General features: G+C 44.9%; 1 protein-coding gene across 4 annotated transcripts in view; it reads right to left on the bottom strand.

The window, feature by feature from the left end:
* Nucleotides 1–12,350, bottom strand: part of SCEL (sciellin) — an 83,449-nt gene extending 71,099 nt beyond the window's left edge. For all 4 annotated transcript variants that reach the window (XM_073326255.1, XM_073326349.1, XM_073326502.1 and 1 more), the window contains exon 1: nt 12,247–12,350. The gene's annotated coding sequence lies outside the window, so the exon portion shown is untranslated. The remainder of the gene's footprint in view (nt 1–12,246) is intronic.
* Between the last annotated feature and the right edge of the window lie 9,278 nt (nt 12,351–21,628).

Here is a 21,628-nt window from a genome sequence, read left to right as displayed (position 1 = left end):
GTCAGGCCACAGTGTCACCTAATAAAACTCTACATATTGTAGACACAATAAGCAGTAGATTAAGCCAAATACAGAACTAGCAATGCAGAGCTGTGGCCCTTATTCACTGCAATGATGAAATGACATGTGTGTGTGTACCAGATATCTTGAAAGTTGTAGCATTCAGTATTATACTGATGTTTTCTGATTTTCTTAAGAACAGAAAAAATGCGAGCTTGCTAACATCTGTGTCGACTTGCAGGCAAGGCTGCAAAGGAGCCAGTTGCAGCTCCTGATCCTGGCACCAGCCCCTGTGGCAGCATAATTTAGCGTGGACTCAGGACTGCTCTAAAATACACTGGTTCAAAATGGCCCATGGAGGTCCCTGCACAAGCTGAAAATAGCCAGATGCAGCAGCACCCCACACAGGCCTTTGATGGTTAGTGTAGGGGAGTGTCCTGTGTCAGGGGAATTCCCAGATGGGGACATCCTCTGACTTTATAGCCCTTTGCCCTTAAAGGACATCACAAAGGTGCCAGTCAAAGAACCTGTTTTCAGGAAAATGAATCTACTGCTTATTTTTTAAAACTGTAAGGAGAAAGCTCATGCAAGTTTAATCAGTATAACTAAATACTATGATGAATTTCCCAGACATATAATATCTTAAAAGCCTAAGTTGTTTTGGTAACTATTCGATACACAAACTAGAAAATAAAATTTAGTGACAATGAAACCCTTCTGTTTCTCTGTAGTGGCCCATCGTATTTCTGTATTTTAAATTTCCTCATCTGAAATCCACTCAATTTTTCAGTCAAAAAACTGCTTTTCGGAACATGGTCTTAGGTTTCAATGTTACTTTTTTTTCTCCTTTTATTTACAGTAAAAGCTGTGTTATCCAGCAGTTTACCAACTGGAAGGCTCTATAAACCAGCATTTCTGATCTTCATTGAAAGTCTGGTTTACAGTCTGGTTGGCGCGGGGCCGGCAGGCTCCCAACCTGCCTCCGCGTGGCTCCCTGGAAGTGGCGACATGTCCGTGTTGCTCCTGGGTGGAGGAACAGTCACAAGGGGTTCAGAGTGCAGCAGGGGGTGCGGGGCTCAGGCTCTGGGAGGGAGTTTGGGTACGGTAGGGGATGTGGGGCTGGGGGTTGGAGCAAGGGAATGGGGGTGGGGTGCTGGCTCCAGCTGGTGCTCACCTCAGGCAGCTCCCCACAAGCAGCGACATGTCCATGCTTCTTCTAGGCAGAGGCGCAGCTGGTTGACTCTGAGCACTGACCCTGCCCCAAGTGCTGGCTCTGCAGCTCCCATTGGCGAGGAACTGCGGCCAATGGGAGCTGTGGGGGTGGTGCCTGTGGGTGGAGGTAGCGTGCAGAGCCACCTGCACGTGCCTTTGCCTAGGAGCAGGAGGGACATGTCACCTCTTGCAGGGAGCCACCCGAGGTAAACACCGCCTGGATCCAGCACCCCGCACACAAACACACCCTTGCCCCAACCCTTTGCCCTGAGCCCCCTCCTGCACCCACATACCCTCCCTCTTAGTTAACCAAAATATTTTGCTTACCGGCACCCTCCATTTCCCCAACATGCTGGATAACAAAGCTTTTGCTGTACAAAGTATACAATTCAGGGTTTCTCATAGATATACATTGTTCCACCTTCCTACTCCATAGAACAGAAATAAGCAACCAAAACAAAACAAAACAAAAAAGCACTAGATGCCTGTAAAGCATGGTGCTTTAGGGACATCTGCTATGACAAGTTTTCTTCCCAGCTACCTTACAATCTATTTCAGAATCAGGATATTAAACCAGAAGGACAAGGGAAATCATATCTTGCAAAACTGAAGTAAGAGGAGAAATTCTGTGGGAATGCATCCGATGAAGTGATCTGTAGCTCACAAAAGTTTATGCTCAAATAAATTTGTTAGTCTCTAAGGTACCACAAGTACTCCTTTTCTTTTTGTGGGACAGAAGTAATTCCACGAAAGCTTATGCTCAAATAAATTTGTTAGTCTTACGGTGCCACAAGTACTCCTTCTCTTTTTGCGGATACAGACTAACATGACTGCTACTCTGAAAAGTGTTACAATGATTTGTGTTATCTTGTGTTAATATCTTTTTTTTTGCTATGTTTACTTATTTTTGGTTTTAGTTTTATAACATTATAATGGCAAGGCAAGGGAATGGCAGCTATACCCACGTGGAGATTAGTGTTAGAATGCTAGGCTTACAGAGAGGATTTGAAGGAGGAAAGAAAAGTCACTGGGCACACAGGAGGAGTGAGATTGTTCTGAGTGTAGAAAGCAGCACAAAAAAACACAAGATGCAAAAGGAGACAAAGCGAACAATAAGGTGAGAGCAATGGACAGAGTGTAGGACCCATGTGATTTGTAAAACCTGGAAGGATAAGGAGTTTGATTGTGATGGGGAAGCAGACAGCAGGCAAGGGATTGGAGTGGAAGCTTATTTTCATTGTAGCATGTTGAATAGAGTGGAAGCTTACAATACGAGAGGTGGGAAGACAGCGATGACTAGAATTTTTCTACAAATTTTCGACAAAATTTGTCTATTGAAGCGAAAGTGTTTTGCAGAAACCGATTGGTTTTGATTAATTTTTTCTCAGGAAGGTTTCTCAGATCCAGGATGGAATTTCTGGTCAAAACATAGATGAAAACCCACAATAGCCAGAAGCCTGGTGATTAAGACTTGCCTATGAGGTGGGGAACCCAGGTTCAAGTCCCTGCTCCAAATCTTATTAAAGGGGAAAAGGCAAAATGCCACATTTATTGTGAATACAGAAAGAATCATAGTAAGCAGTTAGTTGTAGCTATAACATTCCATTCAATCTCATATTTATTCACTCATTCATTCATACACACACACACGCAGAGGTTCTGCAAGGTTGTTATCATAGGTACCAGCCTTAGAGTTGCTCATGCCAAGCCACTGGCCAGGTGGCCTGGACATGAGGAGGGAGCAGGGCCTTGTCAGATGCTCATCTGATGCTCCTGGAAGTTGGTTTGCAGAATCAGACCCCAAAGTTCTCACTTTCTAGAGTCCATTTTTATAGGAATTTCTTCCTATGCCAGTCTATGGGAATTGCTTCATCAAGCTGTTGCTGAATCAATCAGCAGATGGCACATTCCTGACGGCTCCGTGCTGCTAGATGTTATCTTGTTCTTTGGTTCTCCCATTCTTGAGGCTATTGGGTGGATTCCAGTCTGCCTTCCGGGGGTCCTCTGGTTATTTCCACTTGACTCCTTCTTCAGCTGATGGACACTGGATTCTTAGGCTGTCACCTCCCTGATCATTCAGTTATTATCCACACCAAGCATCCATCCAGATACATCCTCTATCTCTATTTTAATCACAATTGTTAACAAAGCGAGGTGAATACAACAAAAGGGCAGGGAGTCTCTGGGTGCTGTTTCTGTTGTTACAGAGTATTGCTTTGAGTCTCTCTCTGTGTGAGTAGTTGTTGTTACAAACAATTGCTTTGAGAACAGACTCTGTCTTAGAATGTACTAACACAATTAGCAGCTTGCAAGTTTCACACATAGAGGGAGAGAAACAGTACCAAAAACCAAGAGTCCTCTTAATTAGTAATACCCTGGAATTTAAACTCTGGGGAATCAAACTCATTTGTGATTTTAATACAGGACTCCTTTAATATGATCCAACAAAGACACTTGCCTATGAGGTGGGGAACCCAGGTTCAAGTCCCTGCTCCAAATCAGGCAGAATTTAGGTCTCCGATATCTCAAATGAGTGCCCAGCTACCAGGCTATTGTGAGGTGGAGAGTGACACCAGGAAGTTTTTTCACAAAGTAGAATTGGTTTCCAGCCAGTCCTAGTTGTGATAGATTGTTATTTCACATGCAAAGGAATTTTAATAAAGCTTTTAGAAGCAGGGATCTATCTAGGTTCTTATACCACATCACAGTATCTAAGCAAGTAGAATGGAGAGGAAAGGATGAATTGCACATTTTCTAATGGATTGTGCATTTAAATGCCTCCAAAAATGGGGATTTCACAGCTTCACTTAATAAGTTATGCCACAGTCTAATTCACCTCCATGTTAGGAATGTTCCTAATTAATGTTCTACATTTTCCCTGTTTTAACTTATTGCATTTATTTTTGCTTAAGTTCAAGAGACATTTTGGCAGTAAGAATCTATTCTGGTAGATTATTAGAGTAAAGGGATCTCTCTGCTCTACTTTGTTTTGTTCTCTTGAAACAACTATTAATCCTCTTCTGCATGGCTTATTGTTTACTTGTAAAATATGGCCAGGGTATATCTGACATTTTAACTGAAAAATACATTTAGTCCTATTTAACTCCAATTTCAAAAGTAAGTTAACTACAGTATTTCCTTAAAAGTTGCCATCAGTTGATGACGCAGTTGGTCAGATCAGGTCCGACAATTTTATGTTCTCCCTTCTTTCCCATGAAAATAACAAGGCTTATGAGTATGTGTCAATGAATAGTAACTATCCACACAACTAAAAACTCATTTAAACCTAAACTGTATTTTTCGCCATGCTAACAATTATAAATCTCTTGTTTGAGATTTCCAGGTGTTAGAAAGCAAACATTATGGGCAACTAATCATCATTTGGAAATATCAGTCTAACATTTGAATCCATATTTAGATAGTTTTAGAATTAATTTCACCCTTATATTCCATAACATTTCTTCAGTGCAATATGTGTCAGTGCATGGGGTGAAATCCTGACTCTTTGGAAGTCAATGATAGCTTGCTATTGACTTCTATGAGTCCAGAATTCCACTCCTAGTCTAGACACCGAATTTGGACTACCCAGCAGTATATTCTTATTTATTATTTCATTGCAGTGGTGCCCAGATACCCCATCAAGACTGGCATCCCTTGTGCTATTGGTCCTTATTAATGAAGCCTCAATTCAAATGTTTAGTTGTGTTTTTCAGCCCTTGCTTTCCCTTCCTGATTGAAGATAGGGCCTCTTCCTTCCTCTCCCACTAAACCCAGCTTTATCTACCACAGCACAGTGGTGCCACCCCGTCTCATTCCAAAGCTAATTCTTTTGGAAAGAGTAGGGTGATAAGAGGGGAAACATTTCTCCTTAACTGATGCCTTGTCTACACTACAAAGTTTTGTTGACAAAACAGTGAACGCATACACATTACGATGCGATTTTTGGCAGCAAAAATGCCCTGTTTTGGCAACAAAATACAACCACCCTGATGGGAGACATAAGTCTTTTTCCTCTAAATGTTTGTTGACAACATGCCAGTGTAGGGTTAGGCTTGATTTTATCACTTTAATTGGCTTCCAGGAGGTGTCCCACAATGCCCATTGTGACCATTCCGGTCAGCAGTTTGAACTCCACTGTCCTGCAGCCAGGTAAACAACCATCTGCCCTTCCCTCTTAGAAGCCCCAGGAATTTTTGAAATCCATCTCCTGTTAGCTCAGCATGGAGAGGTCTCATCACATCTTCCCAGGTGAGCTTGGCAGGTTATTGCAGCAAACACTGTCCCGCTTGGACCACTGTGGAGCTGCTGGAGCTGCTCAGAATATTGGGAGAGGAGGCTGTGCAGTCCCAGCTGTGCTTGAGCCGTAGGAATTGGGATACCTAAGGGCACATTTCTTGAGGCTTGTGCGAAAAGGGCTGTGATCGGGACACACTGCAGTGCAGAGCGAAGATAAAGGAGCTGAGGCAGGTGTACCATAAGGCAAGGGAGGCAAACTGTCACTCCAGTGCTGCTCCTAAAACCTGCCAGTTCTCTAAGGAGCTGGTCGCTATCCTCTGTGGTGGCCCACTTGCATCGCCAAGAGCCTCGTGGATACTTTGGAGGGCACAGAGGCAGTGGAAAGAGGTCCTAATTTGGAGGATGAAGTTATTGATGAAGAGATGGAGTTAGATGAGGATGTGGCGGGGGGGGCAGGCAGCCAGGAACTGTTCTCCACTTCAGAGGTGTCTAGCCAGGTGAGCAAGCAGCAGGAGATGAGACTCCTGATAAGTAGCTGTGGCTTGTGTAGTCCGGAGGTGGGTTCAGGGCATAGAAATGTGGGAGGCTGGCAGTGATTCTGTGAGCTGGGCATTTCCCTGCATAGCTAATCAGTACAATGGAACAGGGAGTTGATGCGCGCCGAGCTCCCACAGGAATCCTCCAGAGAGATCTCCAGGAAAGTTTCCTGGAGGTACTCGGCAATCACTTGTGCAGGGACCAAAGCAGCACACAGGGGAGCAGCATACGGAGCAGGACAGGAGCCACAAGCATGTAGTAAATGTACTTGTTTCCCTGTTACCCTTAGCAGTGAGATATCTGCTTGAATGACACCTGCCTATGGAAAAGTGTGGGAGAATTTTAGAATTTTTCCCCAAGTTGGCTGCACCACAATCCTTGCAGAGTGAGTGCTCTCTTCCCCATGTGGAGCACCCCCACGCCGCCGCCAACACTCAGCATGCTTTGAGTGTTCGCAGAGATGTGTGCTCGCCGAGGGTCAGTGAGAAAGTGATTGTTACCAGAGGTGTATTTTACTGAAATGTTTCAATGCTGTGCATGAATTTAACAATCATGCTTCTGTGCATTGTTTCTTGTGCTTCTGCAGATATGGCCTTCAGGAACACCCCTCACACGTAGGCTGAGCCTCTCTGCCAAATAAAAAAGTGCCCAAGATGGAGCAAAGAAGACATGTTCCGGGAGGTACTGCACTACTCCAATGTAGAGAAAAGGGAATGTCAAGGAGTGGTGGGAAGCTGAAAGGCAGGGCAGAAAAGAAAATAGTTTGTTAAGGACGCAACTGAGTGGATGAAGCAAACGCAGATGCTAAAGTCCTTAATAATGCTGCAGACTGAGCAGATCTGTGCCCACCCTCCCCTGCAGCACATTCAGAATTCTTTTCCATGCTCCCCCCCCAAAACTCCACCCACACAGTCCTTTCCGCTTTCCGGGATTTCTCGGTTTCCCTTTCACTCCATCCCCTTGGACAACTTTCACAATGATAGCAGGACCTACACACAGCTTTGAAAGTCTGCCCTTTCCTGGTACCTCCTTTCCCAGCAGGCATCTGTGTGTGTGTGTGTGTGTGTGTGTGTGTTGCTTCTTGTGCAACAAAAGCAACGGTTTTGAATGGTAACTCAGCTTTATTCGTTTCCTACGAATTGAGATTGCAGGCGTTACCAATACATGCACAGGCAGTTTATTCCTGTGCTTGCTGGAATGTAAAGCCCCAAATGTCACCATTCCTTCCTGGGAAAACTACATGTGATGTAACCTTGCAGCACCAATCAGAGTGACAGTACTGGTTCCCATTTTCAAAGTGTTGCTTCAAAGCCTCCACGCTTCAAATTGCCCCCCTCTGTGCTCCTCTGATAGCACTGGTATCTGGCTGCTCAAAATCAGCAGCCAAGTGGTCTGCCTCAACACTCCACCCCTGAGCAAACCTTTCACCCTTAGCTTCACAAAGATGATGCGACATACAACACGCGGCTATGACCATGGGAATATTATCCATATTAAGGTCTAACCTGCCATAAAGGCATTGCCAGCGTGCCTTTAATCTACCAAAGGTACATTCCACTGTCATCCGGCACCTACTCAGCCTGTTGTTGAACTGCTTCTTATTGCTATCCAGGTGTCCCGTGTAAGGTTTCATGAGCCACGGCTGTAAGGGGTAAGCTGGGTCTTCCAGGATCACTATGGGCATTTCAATATCCTGCACTGTAATCTTCTGGTTTGCAAAGAAAGTCCCTGCTTGTAGCTTTCTATACAGGCTGATGTTCTTGAAGATGTGTGCGACATGAACCTTCCCGGACCACCCCATGCTGATGTCAGTGAAATGCCCTCAGTGATCCACAAGTGCCTGCATGGAGAAGTACATGGAGAAGTACCTCTTCCTATTCATGTACTCTGTCGCAAGGTGGTCTGGTGCCAAAATTGAAACATGTGTGCCATCTATCACCCTGCCACAGTTAGGGAAACCCATTTCTGCAAAGCCATCCACTATTTCCGGCACATTTCCCAGAGTCATGGTCCTTCGTAGCAGGATGTGATTAATTGCCCTGCACACTTGCATTAAAGCAGCCCCAATGGTTGACTTCACAACTCCAAATTGATTTGCGACTGACCGGTAGCAATCTGGAGTCGCCAGCTTCTACACAGCATTTGCCACATGCTTCTCTACCAATAGGGCAGCTCTCATTCTGGTGTCCTTGCACCACAGAGCTGGGGCGAGCTCCGCACGCAGTTGCAGGATGGTGGTTTTCTGCATCCAAAAGCTCTGTAGCCACTGCTCATCCTCCCACACCTGCATGACGATACAATCCCACCATTCAGTGCTTGTTTCCCGAGCCCAAAAGCAACATCTGTCCTATGCAGCTGTTTTGTGAATGCCAAAAGCAATCTAAAGTTGCTCCTATCCATATCATGCAGCGTGTTGAGCAACTGGGAGTCTTCTTCAATTAGGAACTTCATGATTAATTGCATTGCTATCCATGATGTCTTCATGACAGTTATCAGATCATAGGAGAGCGGAGTGGGATCCATCTCTTCTCACAAAGGTGCACAGCAAAGAAGGACCATTGAAAAATGCCATGAAAGATAGCTAGAAGCCCATGGAGTGCTGGGACAGAAAGCAATGCATCATGGGACATTGAGCCCGGTCCCAAGATGCACCGCAATCCACTCCGCCTTCCCACAACACCAAGCGACAGAAGACGTCGACCTGGACTGTGGGATAGGTACCCGCTCTGCCAACAGAGGGAGCGAGTGTAAACATGACATTCCTGTGACGTTGCACCCCATAATGCTTTATGGAAATATGCTTATGGATGTATATATGACATAACTGGAATATGTCTTATGCTACATTTGCCATGTAACATATCTCTGTAAACATACATATGATCTACTGAATATATTCATCCTACTTGTATGCATATATCACTTTTGTATTCAAAGTTATGAATGTTGACTGTGTACTTGTTTGATTTTAAGTAGCCCTAGTAAGACATTTGGTCAGCTTCTTAAGAACTGAATTTGCAAGTTAAGTGCCCAATCAAGAAACACTTAATGAACAATGGAACCTTGGAAGACTCCAATCCACATAAGACGTCTACCTGGGGACATTCAAGGTAGCATGTGAACAATGACTGCCACCTGTAAAGTTCTGAGTCATGCATAGAAATGTGACTTGCCGATGTGACTCCAAAACTCCAGCTTGCAGCTGGATTCTGCATAGGAGAGAAGAGGGGGTCTCCACCCACAAGAGAAAGTTTATTTAAGCCCCTGGGAGACCCCTCCATTTTGTCTTCAGCTGGTTCCAGAGATAGCCTCTCCACTCCCAAAGGATACCCGAAAGAAACTGGAACAAAGGACAGTAACCACAGGGGTGTGAGTGATTGCTGGACTCAGACTAGAAGGAGAGATTTCATCTGTAATCACTTACTTACCATATTAAGTTTAGACTTGGGTGTTTTATTTTATTTTGCTTCGTAATTCATTTTGTTCTGTCTTTTATTACTTGGAACCACTTAAATCCCACTTTTTGTATTTAATAACATCACTTTTTACTTATTAATTAACCCAGAGTATGTATTAATACCTTGGGGGGAGGGCAAACAGCTTTGCATATTTCTCTGTCAGTGTTATAGAGGGTGAACAGTTTATGAGTTTGCCCTGCTTAAGCTTTACACAGGGTTGTCAAGGTTCCTTCCCCACTCTGAACTCTAGGGTACAGATGTGGGGACCTGCATGAAAACCCCCTAAGCTTACTTTTACCAGCTTAGGTTAAAACTTCCCCAAGGTACAAACTATTTTACCTTTTGCCCTTGGACTTTATCGCTGCCACCACCAAAGGTCTAACCGGTATATTACTGGGAAAGAGTCCATTTGGAAACGTCTTTCCCCCCAAAATCCTCCCAAACCCATTTACACCCATTTTCCTGGGGAAGGTTTGATAAAAATCCTCACCAATTTGCATAGGTGAACACAGACCCAAACCCTTGGATCTTAAGAACAATGAAAAAGCATTCAGATTCTTAAAAGAAGAATTTTAATAGAAGAAAAAGTAAAAAGAATCACCTCTGTAAAACCAGGATGCTAAATACCTTACAGGGTAATCAGATTCAAAACATAGAGAACCCCTCTAGGCAAAACCTTAAGTTACAAAGAGACACAAAACCAGGAATATCCATTCCATTCTGCACAGCTTATTTTCTCAGCCATTTAAAGAAATCAGAATCTAACGCATATCTAGCTAGATTACTTACTAAGTTCTAAGACTCCATTCCTGTTCTGTCCCCGGCAAAAGCATCACACTGACCGAGAGAGAGAGGCTTTGTTTCTCCCTCCCCCCAGCTTTTGAAAGTATCTTGTCTCTTCATTGGTCATTTTGGTCAGGTGCCAGCGAGGTTATCCTAGCTTCTTAACCCTTTACAGGTGAAAGGGTTTTTCCTCTGGCCAGGAGGGATTTTAAAGGTGTTTACCCTTCCCTTTATATTTATGAAAAGGGTAAAACAAATTTATTTGGGGTTTGGACCACATTGGGAGCTGGGTACCTGAGTCTTGGAGACAGGAACACTTCTTAAGCTGTTTTCAGTTAAGCCTGCAGCATTTGGGGGATGTGGTTCAGACCTGGGTAGTCTCAGCACATCACTTGGCAGTTCCTAAGGGGATTTTTTGTGATCCAAGCCATCACAATTCTGATTTTTATTATGCCGATTTTTGAGTGTCAACATCACTTTTGTCAACCAAACTTGGCAGTGTAGACAAGGCCTGAGTCAGAGTTCCAGCTTTTCAGCTGGGATCCTGCACAAGGGGGGCTGATCAGGTGCTATTTCCCCCAATCTATTACCAGAGCAGAACCTTGCCTTCAATTCTGAAGTGGAGACAAGGAGACTAAAAGTAGGGAAATTCAGTTGCTAAGTAAACACAATACCTAGTACATTGTTGTGCCTAGCAAATAAATACACACAGTTAAATTCCACCCTCATTTACACCCTTGAGAAATTGACTCACAATTTTTTTAATCCCAAATTGGAGTTTACCTAGCAAGGGCTGACTATTTCAAGTGCCCTTATTGTTGAGAGCCACACTTCCAAGTAGCCACACACATTTTACACAAATTTAAATAAAAAATGACTCCCAGGCTCAAAATTTCTTCTCAAGACTCAGGCTTTAGCAACATTGTTACAGCACAGTTCAAAAAACAGGTCCGTGTACTTTATAGGATATTTTAACATTTAGATTGGGCTGAGGAGTTGCTCATAACTTTAAGAGAGGTCATTAATATCCCATATATCTGAATTACAGGAAAAATTACAAGTTAAAAAGGAAAAAGTTTACCAAAAGAGCAGATGAGTGTAAGACAGAAATAAGTTGTCAATCCACAGCACAGAGAGCTACCAAAACTGGTTTTTCAGGACATGGGTGGAGAAGATTCTGTTTTGAAAGAAATTAAGCTTTGAAATTGTAACTAGTAGAAAAAACACCCTACAAGGTCAGAACACTGAGTTTTATGCACCTTGTTTTCACTAAGAAATATATGAAAGATTAATTTTAAAATTTTGCATACAGTGCAGCAGGGTTTTTTTTTCAACTGTATAACTTTTACTGCAACCTGAATATCTCTGAAATATTTTCAGTGAAGAAACTAAATGCCTTGTTATCCATAAGCATATGTTTCATTTCATGATGCACTAAAATGACTGTCTTGTATCTAAACAGCTATTTTACTCCTTTATACACACTTTGCAAGTGTGTTAGTATCTTCTAGATACTTTACTGATAATTTACCCCTAAAAGGTTAACTACTGATGGTGTTTTCAGCATTTACCATAAGTTCAAGTAAAATGAGATCTGTTTATTTTATCACCTCTATTTCCTGTGATATTTTCATTTTAAAGAAGAAATGCCATAGAAATTATAAAGAAGCATCAAAACAAAGGGAAAATACCAGTAAAACACCTCTCATTGAAAGCTGGGTGAGCAGCCAGTTTGTCGATTGAGAAATAAAAAATATAATTAAATAAAATCAAACGCAAGATAACAAATGATAATATATAATGTAATGCACACACTGTGGCCAAGATTTCTAAAAGTGTGCAGTGATTTTGGGTTTCCAGCTTGAGACACCATAAAGTTGCTTGACTTTCACAGGGCGTGCAGTCCTTTCTGAAAAATCAGGCCCCTTTATGGGGCACAAATTGGGCATCCTAAATTACTGCACACTTCTTAAAATCTTGCACTTTAAACATATGGTATATTTTAAAAAGTAAAGCTTACCACTATACGATAAATAAGTCCTCTGTAGCTGGCCCACTCCAGTGATTGTCTTGGTGGTCACCTGGAACTGATGTGTAGTTAAAGTTCACAGAGAGCAGTATCACACTCCATCTGACTGTCTGAAAGGCTCAGAGGTTTCTCCTTCAGAGGCTGAGTCACTTATGGAGGAGGTGGGAGGTGTGGAAAAGGGTGTCACCCAGTACAAATACTAATTCAATTAAAAATACCTGTGAGATTACTATAGTCCTGTACTTCTGTATTCTTTACATAAAGCAGGGCTGGGTTCACAAAGTAAAAATGCTTTCATGGACCCAGAAATAGCCCACAGGCTGTTGATACCTATACTATACATGATTTAGTCTGGATTCTCCACGCAAATAAAAGCTCACTGGGCAATGGACCTGCCTCTCAAATAGAGGTTTTAATGAATGTAATACACATATTTACATGCAAAAAGTATGTGAGGAAGCACCATCTTTCATAAAGGAAAGGTCTCCAGAAGTGTTATGCGAGGAATGTACACTGGAATCTGACACCCATTAAATAGCTGTCTCATTTTGTTATGTTAGAAGAGAAAAACCACCAGCCAAGAAAAAAAAATCTCATGCCAGAACCTGTTTCAAATCCCTGCCATTTGTGTTTCATTTTATTACTGCTAATATTAACAGGGCAAAGGCAAAAGATTGCCTCCATTTTCCTCTGCTGTTGCAATTCATTACTCTGTACGTTAAGAAGAGGCTCTATCCATGAGCAAGGGACAAAGGAACACAGGATTCTATAGCACTGAAACGGCCACGCTCAAGATCTAGGGGCGACAAAAAGTGCATATTAAACAGGCCCACATTGGTTCTATAATTTGGGGACATTTTTATAGTAACAAATGTAAGACCGGATATTGCAAGCTGACTTCACTGGGAGTTGACATTGCTCAGCCCCCCATAAGATCAGGTGTGTAGATGTATTAACATAGCAAATGTGCCTTTAGAGCAAAATTTTGTAACCTCTGTTCTTGGTAAAGGGTACTTCATGTCAGAAAAGTAAGCTCCGTACTTTGCTGAATGAAGATATATTCTGCACATGTCTTATATTTTACAAAACACAGTTGATTAAAATAATTCTGCCAGCGGGGCAGCTCTTGAAAAGTAAAAGTAGTATATAAGTTGCCAACCACCACAAACTTCAGAATTAATTAATGGAAGCTAATGGGCCTTTCTATACCTCTGAATTACCTGGTTTCTAGAGGTGAAATATTTACAGGAGATAGGGCATGTTCAGGGAAACTATTCAGTATGTTTATCTTTTCAATATCAAACAAACTGCTGAGTGAATCCATCCTTCTAAATAAATGTTAGATATGAGGAAAACCTTTGGGCTTGGCTACACTTGCGAGTTGGGGCGCATTAAAGGAGCCCCAGGCGCACTAGCTCACTACCCGTCCACACTGGCAAGGCACGTAGAGCACTCTGACTCTGCAGCTAGAGTGCTCCTGGTACTCCACCTCGGCGAGTGGAATAAGGTTTTGTGCGCCCCCACTGAAGCGCCGCGGTGCCAGTGTGGACTCCCTGATCTGCTAGTGCACTCTGACCGGCCTCCAGAAGTGTCCCACAATGCCTGTTCTAGCCACTCTGGTCATCACTTTGAACTCTACTGCCCTGCCCTCAGGTGACCAACCGTCACACCCACCTTTTAAATTTTCTGGTAATTTTGAAAATCCCCTTCCTGTTTGCTCAGCCAGGCATGGAATGCTCTCAGCGAATCTTTCCAGGTGTCCATGCCTCCACGCGCCAGCCGATCCCCAGTATGGAGCAATGGCGAGGTGCTGGACCTCATCAGTGTTTGGCGGGAGGAAGCTGTCCAGTCCCAGCCACGCTCCAGCCATAGGAATTACGATACCTTCGGGCAGATATCAAGGGACAGGCTGGAAAGGGGCCATGACCGGGACGCATTGCAGTGCAGGGTTAAAGTTAAGGAGCTGTGGAATGCCTACCGCAAAGCCCATGAGGCAAAAAGCTGCTCTGGTGCTGCCCCGGAGACCTGCAGTTTCTACAAAGAGCTGGCTGCAATACTTGGGAGTGAACCCACCTCCACTCCGAGTACCACCATGGACACTTCAAAGCCCAGTCCAACAAGGAGGGAGGAGGGGGAGGAGGAGCAAAGTGAGAGCAAGGGTGCTGAGGTGGAGGAAGACACGCCAGAAACCCTAGATGCATGCAGCCAGGAGCTGTTCTCAAGCCAGGAGGAAGGTAGCCAGTCGCGGCAGCCGATGCTTGGGGAAGGACAAATACCAGAGCAGGTTCCTGATAAGGGGCTTTTATTTTGGGAAGGAAGTTATTTGTTGCGGGCTCTTGGGGCGAGGAGGGTTAGGGCAGCATGCATGCCTAGATGTGGAATAGGGCGTTGATGTGCTCTCTCACATTGCAGCAATCGGCCTCAGTGATCTCTTCAAAGATCTCACCCAGAACTTGGGCAATGCGCTTGCACAGGTTTCTCGGGAGAGCCACTGTGGTCCTTGTCCCAGTAAGGCTAACTTGTCCGCACCACTGTGCTGTGAGGGGTGGGGAGACCATTGCTGCACACAGGCAAGCTGCATATGGGCCAAGGTGGAATCCACATTGCAGTAGAAGACCCTCCCTTACTTCCCAGGTCACCCTCAGCAGCAAGATATCTTCCAGGACGAACTCCTGTGGAAAACATGGGGACAGTGTTCAGCATAGGGGTCCCCTGCCGCTGTTGGCTCTCCCCAAGGCACAGAAACCCAGAGGACAGCACAGCCATGAAACAGTCAGTCACGCTTGACCCTGTGCTTACTCACCATTTTGGGGTTCCTGTGGGTTATGTGTGCTCGCTTTGGGATGGGCAAATTATGCTGTTGTGTAGACTGTACTTGCCCTTAAGTATAGGGGAATCATTGCTCTGTCTGGTGTGAACAATGCTGCCTTTGTTAAGTGTTGCATTTTGCCTTTACAGATGCAACCTTGAGATCGCAGCCATCTGTGTTATCACTGGCCAAAAGACTCCAACGAATCAGAAAGAGGCCACGTAGAAGCAAGGAAGACATGTTGCATGAAGTAATGCAGCATTCAAGTAATGAAAATCAAAAAGTGCAGGAGTGGAGGGAGAGTAAAAGGAGGATCCGCCAGCAGAATGAGGCGCTCCGGCACAAAAGCACAATGCTCCGGCAGCAAAGCACGGCTCGGCTGATAAGCATAATGGAGCGCCAAGCGGACTCTATCCAGGCGCTCGTAGCCATGCAGGCGGAGCACTACCTCGCCTGTCCTCCCCGCAGCCCTTGTCCCAAAACTCTTTCCCTTGCACTCCCATGTCACCTCCAAACCACTTTCCCCAACATCCGGGTTCTTACCACCACCAGCTGCCTCCAACACCTGTAGCTTCACCACCCAGCCCTGAAAACCACGACCCTTACCCACTGCACTCAACCCCCATCACGATGCTGTATAGCCATCCTGAAATGCAGCACTCATTGCACAGCACTCCAGACAGGAGGGCTGAGTATGATAACAGGACATACACAAATCTGTGATTGTATCGTTCCCCACCCCACCCCCTTGCCCTTTCTGTTTCCCAAGCAGTTGTGTTTCTTTTCAATAAATGAATTTTCTTTTCAATAACTGGATTTTTGGCTTTAAAAACATTCTTTATTATTGCATAAAGTAAAAGATACCTTAGCCCAGGCACTGCAAGTCAGCGTAGCAAACACAGATTCCTACTAACATTGGAATCACTGCACTTCACTCCTGTGCAGGGCACCAGACATTTCAGTCTCAAATTGTTCCCTCAAGGCATCCCTAATCCTTGCAGCCCCGCGCTGGGCCCCTCTAAGAGCCCTGCTCTCTGGATGTTCAAATTCAGCCTCCAGGTGTTGAACCTCCGAGTTCCATGCCTGAATGAATTGTTCACCCTTCCCTTCACAAATGTTATGGAGGGTACAGCATGCAGATATAACAGCAGAGGTGCTGTCATCGGTCAGGTCCAGCTTCCCATACAGAGAGCGCCAGCAGCCCTTTAAGTGGCCAAAAGCACACTCCACAGTCATTCTGCATCGGCTCAGCCTGTTGCTGAACTGCTCCTTGCTGCTGTCAAGGCTCCCTGTGTAGGGTTTCATGAGCCACAGCATTAAAGGGTAAGCGTGGTCTCCAAGGATCACAATGGGCATTTCGACTTCCCCTATGGTGATCTTCTGGTCTGGGAAAAAAGTCCTGGCTTGCAGCTTCCTGAACAGGCCCATGTTCCAAAAGATGCGTGAGTCATGCACCTTTCTGGGCCAGCCTGCATTAATGTCAATGAAACGCCCACGGTGATCCACAAGCACCTGGAGAACCATAGAGAAATACCCCTTCTGATTAACGTACTCGGAGGCTATGTGGACTGGTGCCAGAATTGGAATACATGTGCCATGTATTGCCCCTCCACAGTTAGGGAAACCCATTTGTGCAAAGCCAGCCACAATGTCATGCACTTTACCCAGAGTCACGGTTCTTCTGAGCAGGATAAGATTAATGGCCCTGCAAACTTGCATCAACACGATTCCAGCGGTCGACTTTCCCACTCCAAACTGATTAGCGACCAATCGGTAGCTGTCTGGAGTTGCTAGCTTCCAGATTGCAACCTGCTTCTCCACCATCAGGGCAGCTCTCAATCTCATGTCCTTGCGCCACAGGGTGGGGACGAGCTCCTCACACAGTCCCATGAAAGTGGCTTTTCTCATCCAAAAGTTCTGCAGCCACTGCTCGTCATCCCAGACTTGCAGAATGATGTGATCCCACCACTCGGTGCTTGTTTCCCAAGCCCAAAAGCGCCGTTCCATGGTGGTGAGCATGTCCGTGAATGCCACAAGCAAACTTGTGTCATATGCGATACTCGAGTCGATATCATCGTCAGAGCCCTCACTGTCACTTTGGATCTTAAGGAATAACTTGACTGCCAAATGTGACATGCTGGTGAGACTCGTCAGCATACTCCTCAGTAATTCAGGCTCCATTCCCGCAGACCGAAAGGGCAGACAGAGTGCACAGTACAAAAACCATTGAAAGATGGCGCCAAATTTGGATGGAGACATAGGGATTGCTGGGATGCGAACCGATGCATCATGGAGTGTTGGGCCAGGATCCAGAATGCCCTGCAGCCCCCGCCCCCTTCCCACAAGCCACAGCGCCAGAATGGGAAGAGGTGCTCTGTGGGATAAGTGCCCATAATGCACTGCTCCCAATGCCACTGCAAGTGCCACAAATGTGACCCCACCAGTGCACTTGGAGCTGTCAGTGTGGACAGACTGCAGCACTTTCCCTACTGCACTCTCCGAAGGCGGGTTTAACTCAAAGCGCTCTACATCTGCAAGTGTAGCCATGCCCTTTCTAACTGTATGGGTAGTTAAGCTCTGGAATTGGCTTCCAAGGGAGGTTGTGGAATCCCCATCAATGGAGGTGTTTAAAAACAGGTTGGACAAAACCTGACTGGGATGGTCTAGGACCGGTTTACTTGGTCCTACCACAGCACAGAGGGCTGGACTTGACAACTTCTCAAGGTCTCTTCCAGTCCTTCATTGCTATGATTCTAACTCAGAGTTCAGGTGCTGGGTATGATCCATTGGTCATCATTCTACATTTGCTAGTCAAATGCTGCTCACAAAGCACATAGAGGTAACCTCCAACTGTCTTCCAGTGCTGCCCCATTTAGCCAAAAATTTCAGAAGACTGCTATCAGTTTCCGATAGAGTTTTGGAAAAATTAACATCCAGCTTCGAAAAGGTCACACTCTGTATCACAGCTTTGAAACTCAGAGAAGAAACTGCACCAGAGACAGACAGACAGACAGCATATAGAGCCCTGCAAATCTGCGGATATCCGCGGATGCGAATGAGGTTATTTGTTTCCCATCTTTGCGGATCACAGATTGGATGTGGATCTAATTTTTTTTCAATCTGTGCAGGGCTCTAGATTAGTGGATCTCAATGTGGGCTTCAATCCAAAGCCCAGAGCACTGGTGCCCACTGTGAGGCTGAAGCCCCGAGACCTGGCATCCCCAACAGGGCTAAAGCTTGGAGCCCTGCAGGAAGGGAGTACCGAGGCTCGAAGCTCCAGGCTTGGGGGAGGGGAGGCGCCAGCAGGCTCTGGGCTTTAGCCCCATGGGAGAGGAGGAGACATTGGGGCTCAGGCTCTACAGCAGCAGTTCTCAAGGGGGCCACGGTTTCAAGGGTCTGCCTGCAGGGCTGAAGCCTAGAGCACCAAGCTCTGGTGATGCTGTGGAGCTAAAGCCCCAAGCCCTGGTGGCCCATATGGTGGGTAGCGCTGAGGCTCCAGGCTCTAACCCTGTGGGGGGGAGGACATTGCAGCTCCGGGCTTTAGCTCTGCGGGGGTGGGGGAGCACCGGGGCTTGGAGCTTCAGCCCTGTGGGACCACGGACCCCCTGAAACCAGCTTACAGCCCCCCGGGGCTCAACAGACACCCAGTTGAGAACTGCTGCTCTAGAGGATGCTGCTGTGGGTGCAGATGAAGATCTATATAAAAGGTGGAGTGCAGATCACGGGTTGGATACAATTTAATTACCAGGGATGCAGATCAGGTACAGATCCAAATTTTTGTATCCATGCAGGGCTCTATTCGTTAACCATAAGCAGAGCTTCCCTGAACAGGTGTTGATACAACAAGTGAAAGCTGTACATGAAAATGTTGATAAATATAAGATAAATATGGAATGATACTGGGTTTCCCTTAAGTATAGAGTAGACCTATCACAAAACAAATTACTCTTGTGCTGTCTGCAGATTCAATAAATGGAGGCTGTTTGATAAAGAGGAATGCTACAGAAGTTGATTGTGTGGCTTACCCATATTTCAAGGCTGAAACTGGAAGAAGGAAAAGAGAGAAAACTTTTACACATTTCTACAGAGTACAGCAGCCCATCACACAGATTACAAGCCATTCTCCTCTATCTCTGTTGCTGTCATGTGCAAGTGAACTATATGGTCAAAAAGAAATACCCACACAGTATGCCAAAAAATAAACATTTAAAAATATATACACAATAAAAATGACCCAAATCCACCCTCAGAAACAAACATCCCCAAACTCTTAGGAAATTCAGATTAGGACACATACTTTATGTCTGGATCTCAATATGAGAGGTCAAACCAAGACCACAAATCCCCAGACATTTTGAACTGCACACTCAGAGTTCTGAACTCTGCTTATTTCTAGTATACAGTGCTTCATAAATTATTTAATTATTATTTGTATTATCATATTATTTGTTCTACTGCTTTTTGAAACAGCAGTACACGAAGTGCACTACGGAACTTTTAGTGCATCGCAGGCTAGCACATGGTAGATTTAGCTCCCCGCTTGCGCATGGTAGATTTAGCTCCCCACTTGCTCCTTGTAGACATGCCCAGCCTAAGTAGCTGTAAAAGAGAGAAGAAAACCCGTCCACGTAACTATCATAGTGCATCCTCACCGCACAGGCAGCATCACCATCTCCTCCATCAAAGAACCATTCAAAATTGCTGCAGTTTTCCCAGAGCTAGGTAACCTTGCGGACAAAAACATGTTCTGTGTTCTTCCGAGAACAGCTTTGCAGAGCAGCGCAACAAATGCAGAGGACCACATACCTAAATGTCACCCACCAATAGCTTTCTTCCCCAAAGGACATAATTTCTGATTCATCTCTTACCTAATACACTAGCTTAAGGCATGGGATCATGGTTTGCTCCGAGAGCCTGCTATTTTACTCAGAGCTAAGGAATTCTCCTTTAGCTCAAGCAGTAAAGTCCTGTGGTTTGTTCATAACAGCCCCCGTTTGATCCCTATCTACTGCTTTGGTGCCTTATGTAAACAGTCATGGTTCATTGTTCTTAGGAGATAATCAAATACCATTGGCTGGAGCATACTAGGGCATGCACTTAGCGTTAAATTGCTAGAGCGTTACAAAAAATCTTAGAAAACAAAAGAGAAACAGCCCCCAAAATAAGCATATGAATAAGGGGCCAGGTGCTCACCTGGTGTAAACTGGTGCAGCTCTACTGAATTTAATAGTATTATGCTGATTTAGAATCTGGCCCAAAAAAGTCATGGTATACCAAAAGCATAAGGCTTAAGGGAGGAATCAAGAAAAAGTCTTGAGAAGATCTGAGTTGGGGTCTCTGATACGACCCATTTATCTGCAAACACTTTCCAAAATTTCCTAATGATAACCAGCATAGAGAATTTATTAACAAGTAATCAAAGGTCAGCTTCCCTAACTGACTAGATGGTTAGGAAACCATGTAAATCAGCTTCAATTTAAATATCATTGATCAAAAGTGAACAGTTGATACTTATGCTTCAAAGAGCTGTTAAAATGGCTTCTGGGAAATTGCCAGTAATGGCTGTTGACTTTTAAAATTCAGTGGCATTAAGATAAAACTGTTCATAACCATAAGAACAGCCATCCTGGGTCAGACAAAAGGGTCCATCTAGCCGAGTGTCCTGTCCTCTGACAGTGGCCAATGCTATGTGCCCCAGAAGGCATGAACAGAACAGGCAATCATCAAGCAATCCATCCCCTGTTGCCCATTCCCAGCTTCTGGCAAACAGAGGCTAGGGACACCATCCCTGCTCATCCTGGCAAATAACCATTGATGGACCTATCGTCCATGATTTTTTCTAGTTCTTTTTGGGACCCTGTTATAGTCTTGGCCTTCACAACATCCTCTGGCAAAGAGTTCCACCGGTTGACTGTGCATTGTGTGAAGAAATATTTCCTTTTGTTTGTTTTAAACCTGCTGCCGTTTGGTGACCCCTAGTTCTTGTGTTATGAGAAGGAGTAAATAACACTTCCTTATTTACTTTTTCCACACCAATCATGATTTTATAGACCTCTATTATATCCCCCCTTAGTTGTCTCTTTTCCAAGCTGAAAAGTCCCAGATTTATTAATCTCTCCTCATATGAAAGCTGTTCCATACCCCTAATCATTTTTGTTGCCCATTTCTGAACCTTTTCCAATGCCAATATATCTTTTTTGAGATGGGGTGACCACATCTGCATGCAGTATTCAAGATGTGGGCAAACCATGGATTTACAGTAGAACCACAGAGTTATGGATACCTCAGGAATGGAGGTTGTCCATAACTTTGAAATGTTTGTAACTCTGAACAAAACGTAGCTCCGGCTCCAGGAGTTCACACTCTGGGCCAGGTTCCAGAGGCAAGTAGGCAGCTTCTTTCCCAGCCTGAGCAAGCTTGTCCCTCTCACAACTCAGGGTAGAGAGTGGTGGTGAAAGCAGTGTGTCCCCCTCCAGCTGGTGGAGGGGAGTGAAAACAGCACACATGGCTTACAGAAAAGCAGCGCAGACCCCAATCCCGCTCCTGCTCCGCCTGCCTTGCAGG

This window comes from Lepidochelys kempii, chromosome 1, assembly GCF_965140285.1.
Source record: "Lepidochelys kempii isolate rLepKem1 chromosome 1, rLepKem1.hap1, whole genome shotgun sequence".
Taxonomy (NCBI): domain Eukaryota; kingdom Metazoa; phylum Chordata; order Testudines; family Cheloniidae; genus Lepidochelys; species Lepidochelys kempii.
This window is presented reverse-complemented; position numbering and strand designations above follow the sequence as displayed.